This window comes from Populus euphratica, unplaced genomic scaffold (genome assembly GCF_000495115.2).
Source record: "Populus euphratica unplaced genomic scaffold, PopEup_1.0 scaffold113.1, whole genome shotgun sequence".
Classification (NCBI taxonomy): Eukaryota; Viridiplantae; Streptophyta; class Magnoliopsida; order Malpighiales; family Salicaceae; genus Populus; species Populus euphratica.
The window spans coordinates 608,742-615,272 of record NW_011499984.1 but is presented as its reverse complement, the minus strand read 5'-3'; the positions used below and the strand labels follow the sequence as shown (position 1 = coordinate 615,272).

The 6,531-nt window shown below is 34.8% G+C and overlaps 2 long non-coding RNA genes across 10 annotated transcripts in view; both read right to left on the bottom strand.

The window, feature by feature from the left end:
* Positions 1-1,665: 1,665 nt before the first annotated feature.
* Positions 1,666-6,531, bottom strand: part of LOC105139991 (uncharacterized) — a 19,719-nt gene continuing 14,853 nt past the window's right edge. For all 9 annotated transcript variants that reach the window (XR_845110.1, XR_845111.1, XR_845105.1 and 6 more), the window contains one exon: positions 1,666-2,046. This is a non-coding gene — a long non-coding RNA (uncharacterized LOC105139991). The remainder of the gene's footprint in view (positions 2,047-6,531) is intronic.
* On the bottom strand, positions 2,707-3,352 carry LOC105139989 (uncharacterized). The gene is made up of 2 exons (XR_845101.1): positions 3,063-3,352; positions 2,707-2,960 (listed from the first exon to the last, which is right to left on the bottom strand). It is a non-coding gene; the product is annotated as an uncharacterized LOC105139989 (long non-coding RNA).

Genomic DNA, 6,531 nt, shown 5'->3' with positions numbered 1-6,531 from the left:
AAAAATTCACAATGATTTTAGTGTGGGAGTAACAGTGATTTCCCCCGCTGTTTATAGTATAGTGTAATATATAGACAAACTTTCTGTCAATATTTATCAACTTCAATTTAGATTTAGGATGAGGAATGAATGCGAGCTAGGACAAAACTCAATTTATTCAAGCGAGGAAGAGGTCTATCCTTGGACTCAATCTCAACTCTCTTTTACCAGTATTTCAACTTTTAAATACATTCTGGCAGTAACTGATCAATATATATAATAAATTCATGCAGATGACAAATACAAACCTAGAACAGAACAGACAAAAGTTTGCCTAATCAATTTGTAGCCTTCTTCTATAGACATTCAACCTGGCTCAGTATCGCACTTTCCTGAGGGGCCTCAGCATTCCCTTCCTCTTTTCAATTAGCCACAAAACCATCAGAGTAATAAACTACTTTAAACTGTAGCAAATCAAAAAAACTCGATGAGATACAAAATCTCCTCCTGCGTTTCAGGAGTCTCAATCGTCCCCGCTGAGGTTGTGTTTTTTTTTCCCCACACGCACCCTCCCTGAGAACACCTAAAAGTACATTCAATCTTTCATTTTCATTCCAATTCTCCAATTTACGTCCCCTTCCTCCCTATTCAGCCAAAACCTCTGCATGGGAAATGATAAGTACCCCATTCCCCTCCCAGCTACTTTACACCTGGTAACTCAGCAGGTCCTTCAATCCATCCAGACAAGAAAGGGTAAACATAATTTAAAAAAGATGCAATGGATGGTAACTTCCACTGCATTTTGATGCGCTAATCTTTTATATGCTTTCCTGAAAAAGGTGGACATTATAACTGGTGATCTGACAGATAATATGATGATTACTCATTGTCAACCTGATAATCTACCGTCGATTCCTTGATCGATGTTCTTTGTTTCTTTCGTCCAAGGAGAAACTATAATTAAAAAACTTAATCTTAAGCGAAAACAGATAGCAACCTTGCTAATCATGGGAAATGTGGAGTTTTAAACTTGACCCTAGTTAGAATGGTTGATGTCAGGTTGAAACTGAGATGTGTGGATCCGAGATTATCACATAGCAGCTGGGGAGATTCACCGACTAGAAAGGCAAGTTCCTTTAAAAGTGTGGACAGCCACATTGTTTCGGAAGCTGCATTCACTAGTGCCGGGTATTAAGCCTCTGTTTTGGATCGTCAGATTGCTTTTTTTTTCTTTTTTTTTTTTAGCTTCAAGAAATAGGATTAGAACTTAAGAAGTTGATTTATGCCGGGGTTGATGTGCGGGCATTAATGTTTCCAGCCCAATCAGCGTTAGAGTATGTTAGGACCGGAGGTCCAACATTGGTGAGTTGTATACCATAAAAAATGGTTTGTTTTAAGTAGGGAGGAGTCTTTTGATTGGTGTCCAGTTATTTGTAGTCGGCTCATGCATAAGTTCAGAGTGTTTGTTGATTGCAAATGAGATGTCTGGGCTCGACAAGGAGAAATATTGAAGCCTGCCAATTATTCTACGAACGTTGGAGCTGTCCATAGAAGCGCTGCCATCAATTAATTTAAGAAATTAAGTAATAGATAGAGGTGATGAGACATTCTTCGCACCACTCATGCTTGTTTGTGCTAAAAGATCACGCACAGATTTATGTTGTGACAGAAATAAACCTCCATTGGTAGGAATCACTTCAACTCCCAAGAAGAGATAAAGAGAACCCATATCTTTGAGAGAAAACATAGCACCCAATTGTTGAATAACAGATGCCACAAAGGATGAATTATTCCCTGTAATTACAAGATCATCAACATCAACATAAACCAGGTACGATCCTTGGATGTCAATGAAAACAGAACTAACAGCCCTGGAACTGTGAAAACCCAACCGAAGAATGGCATTTCTAAGTGTTGTGTACCAAGCCCGTGGGGCTTATTTAAGGCCCTAGTCTTAGCCTGCAAACATAATTAGGTTTAGACAAATCTTTAAACCTTGGGGGCTGCTCCATAAGCACAGTTTCAGTTAATTCACCATTTTGAAATGCATTGTGTGCATCCATTTGCCTTAAACCCTATCCATTCATGACAGCAAGTGATAAAACCCCTCATGTCCCCCAAAAATATCATGCAGCTCCTCAAAGGCCAGTGATGACTCCCTGGTTCAAGCTGGTGCTGCTATTTCCTGAAAGTCTGTACCTAAATCATTCAACACAGAGGCTTAAGTCATTATCCGATATTAGGTGTTCAATGATTGCGATTTCATTAGCCTAGGCCTTTACAGCGTGGAGATAGTTTGTGATCGACCGATTGCCACGCTGCATGGGCCATGCTGGATTAAGGTGAGCTCCTCTTTCAACTGCATAGAACTAGTTATTACTCAGGTAGCGTGTAAGGTTTTTAGCTTTTTTCAAGCTAGCATATAGAAAAGATGTGGAACTCATCAACAGCGGAAGAGGGGCACCGAAAAGCACCTTCGATCATAATAGAGTAAATAGCATAATAGAGTAAATCATAACCTATAAGGAGTGCTTCAAATTGAGCACGCCGTTGAAAAAAGGAGGGAGTTAAGTTTTCATTGATTTGGGCAGTGATGTTGAGAGCAATGAGTGTTTTATCTGTTGCGAAAGGAGGTTAAGTGTTAAGAATAAAAATTGGATTTTGATAGGAGAAGGGAGTTATAATGGAGATATGGATTGTTTGCTCGATAGAGTGTGGCTCTTCTGATACCATATAAAGAAACAAATATTGCAGTAGTTTCAATGAATTATTTCCCACACATTTCATTGATGAGAATTATGTATTATATTATATACACAGTAGTTTAGGAATTATACGAATGTAAAGGCTAAACCTATGCTTCCGTAACAATGTACAGCTATAAATTTCAACTTAGAATCATAGGATTTTAATTGCATAATATTTGAGATGATTTTAGGTTAGACTTTCTCTGTTTTGTGATCCACGAATTCTTCCCTTCCCTTATAAACATAAACCATCGTTAATGCACTCAATTCACAAAATAGATTAATCAATAATAAATACTCAAAAAACACAACTGAAAGAAGAAATTTAACTTTTACCTCCAGGGCATTGATCTTGTCTGACAATTTTGTATCCTCTTTATGTAAGTTCCATATCCAGTATTTTTCACACTATGAAGAAGTAATCAAATGCCAACAAATTTAAAATTTAATAACTTCAGCTGAAAAGCAAAGTCCAGGTTTGCTTCCAAAATAAAATTCAGGTCCAATCTTTTGGAAGAAAAATCTAAATCTTCACTTGGTCACACAAAGTTCAGCCCAGCTTGCTCTATCATGTTTAAAGACATAAACTACCAATCTAAATAATATAGGTGACCCACAATTGACAAATATTTCCATGACTCAATGGCTGTGGTGGATCTTCCTTTGTGTCGCAAGGATTAGCTAGTGATGGCGGGGATCAGGACCTCCCGGGCTAAGTCTAAAACGCTCATTGAAACCTCCAGTCATCTCATGCCTTACTATGCTTTCCTTCAACATTTCTTTGGAACTCTCTATCAACGAACGATCTCTTCCGTGCGCAATCTGGACGATTGAACGAGTTTCGAACATCGAAAATAAAAGCATAATGAGGACGAAGAATAAGAGCAGCCTCATGTTAGCCATTGTCTTGGATGAGAATGCTGACTGAGAAAAATTTTATGTGTGCAATGTTGTCGTTGTGAGAGAGAATTAGAGCATTTGGTATATATAGACATCACGAGCCATCATTTATTGATATTTAATTTGGAAAAGCGTCAAAGTAAAGAGAGAAAACTTTATCTGGAAGGATACCACTTTGATTTAGAGGTCACTTACATATTCAAAGAAGGGACACAATGGTTTCTACCGATTCCTTGGCCTCTTATTATTCATCTTTTCTTATTATTTTGGAATTTGCATGTGTGAAAATTGAATATTACCAAGGTTTTTAGTGCTTAAAACTTTACCTAATAGTGACAGGTGGCTGCCTTTATTTTGCTTTCAAACCATTGTAATTTCCCATCAACCCCTTTTCAATCTGTGTTCATCTGGATTTTAAGAAATTCGGAAATATTACCAGAAGCTAAGTGGTGAGGAAAATTACTATAGTTGTAGATTCACTGGACTGTTTACTGGATATCTTTGTTTATCTCATTTAAATACTTATAACTATAGTTATTAAAGCTGTTGAAGTCTTTTTATATAGTGCATTAATCATTCTCAAATTGATAAGGGATGATTATGTCTCTTGTTATTTCTAAAATATAACGGAAAGCTGAAAAGCCCTTAAAAACAAAAATCTCAATTTGGGTATCAAAGGATAATTTGGTACATTCAAACTATATTTTTTTATTATTATTATGTAAGGTGAGGGGTTATTTCTTATTTGAAAAATTATAAAATTAAAAGTACAATGACTAAAATACCTTTGAAACTTATAATATTATAATTAGTCTTAAGGAGCTTTTTCATCTTTTTCCAAATGTTTTTTTGATATTAACATATCAGATCATAAACAATTTGATATTTGGCTAAAAAAATAAAAAAACAAAAAACAAACAAGATACGGTAACAAACCTAAAAGCACATGGAATGTGTTCACACCTTTTGAATAGTGCATATGACGCCTCCTAATATTCAAAAATGCAATTTTGTTATGTTGTTGGAAGCGTCATCAAGTGTTATTTCTATTAGTGTAGCCCATATCTCTAATGGTAGTTAGGTTTGTCGCTGTATACCTTTCTTTTTTTTCCTTCTTGTCTCTATCCTCCTCTAAAAACTACAACTTGACCTTCTTGGTTGTTAGTATCTCAATTTCAATCTTTTTTTTATTTTAATTTTTGGTCTTGACCATTATATAAATGTTTTATTTGTTTTTAATTTTATATTTTAATCTCAATTTATTAAATATTATATTTTTCAATTCGATTCTCATTATTTAGATTTCTAATTTTTTCCTTTATTTTTTTACTAAATTGAATTTTTTTTAATCTCATCATTCAGTCAAATATACAATTTATGTTGTTTTTCAATTTTGGTCCTCATTATTTGGATTTCTAATTTTCTTTTTTTAGTTTTTTTCCTCATTCTTGTAATTGTTATTTTGATAATCCCTTTGTATCATTAAAATTATTTTTTTTTATTTTATCCTTTAATATTTACTTGATTGAAAATTAAATTTTATAATTTTTTCAAATTAGATACTTCAAGTTTAATAACTCAGATCACAACTTTGAGAAGTTAATATTTTTTAATAAAAAAAAAGTTTTATAATTCTTGAATCTTATGATTTGAATAGCAAGTTAGCAAGATATTCCAAGTTAGCTTGACTCTGATTATTATAATTACAAGTTTATTATACTAATTTAAATCGATTAAAATTGATTTTTTATATATGTTTTTTTAATTCATTTCAGCATATAAATATATTTTTAACATAAAAAATATTCTAGTCCATGGTGAAGCGCGATACAAAGAAAGTTCTTTCCTACTCATTTCGGTGATATGCAATGTCATATTCTTGAAAAGGAGATTTTTGCCAAGTCAGGAGCGGCTTGGCATCATCCATGTTCAATATATCCATAGTTGAATGATTCTCTTTCTCACAAATATGCAGGGCTGGCAAGTTGTACAACTTGAATCTTTGTGAGAGAGAAAGTCTCAATTCAGCAATCAAATTTGTGCATGTATCTTGAAACTTTACTTTTATCCTACCAAATCACCTCCACCTCTAAGTGGAGTGTTACTAGCTTCTTTCACACACACACACGCACACATATATAAAGTTATGTGGAGGTTACAGACTTTAAATTAAAAAAGATTAAAAATAATAATAACTTTCTTAACAATAAGCTTTTTGGTGGTGTATTGTCGTTTAAAAATATACTTGGATTCTATGTCATGCTCACTATCTTCAAACAGATGATAAGTGCATTAATTTACGTGAGATTATATGAGGCTAGATTGGCTTGGATGTTACTGAAAAAGATGGTGATACAGGCTGAAATAAGTGATGGAATTATAGCAAACAGGACCCCACTACCTCAACCCTTTATGTTCTTCCAAACTTGTTCCTGCAATCGGACTTTCCGTACAGATGGAGCCCCAGGAGGGGGAACAACTTCGCAGAATCCCTTTCTCCCTTATAATTTCCTGAGACTATCTTGAAGCCTTCTGTTATGTTTTTTAAGGTGAGCGAGCGAAAGGGATCGTGTTCCTTGCACTTACTCTTAGTTAATGGGACTGGCAAAATGGAAATGGCATTGCCTAATAACAAAAGTAAAGTTCTATCACAACACCTTCAGTATCTCTTCCACGAGAAGGCACTGTTCATTTTCAAAATGAATTGTCGGCACCGATGGACAGCCAAGCTTATTAAAATGCAATGGCTGCTCATCTCTTCTACAGCTTTGACTGAGAGAGATGGTGGTTTCTTTTCCTTTTTTTTTTTCTTCTTTTCTGGTCGATGCAATGATAAATAGCTTGAGTGCTCGATACATTACCGACTGATGTGATAGCCGATATGTTGGATGCCATTACGCACTGG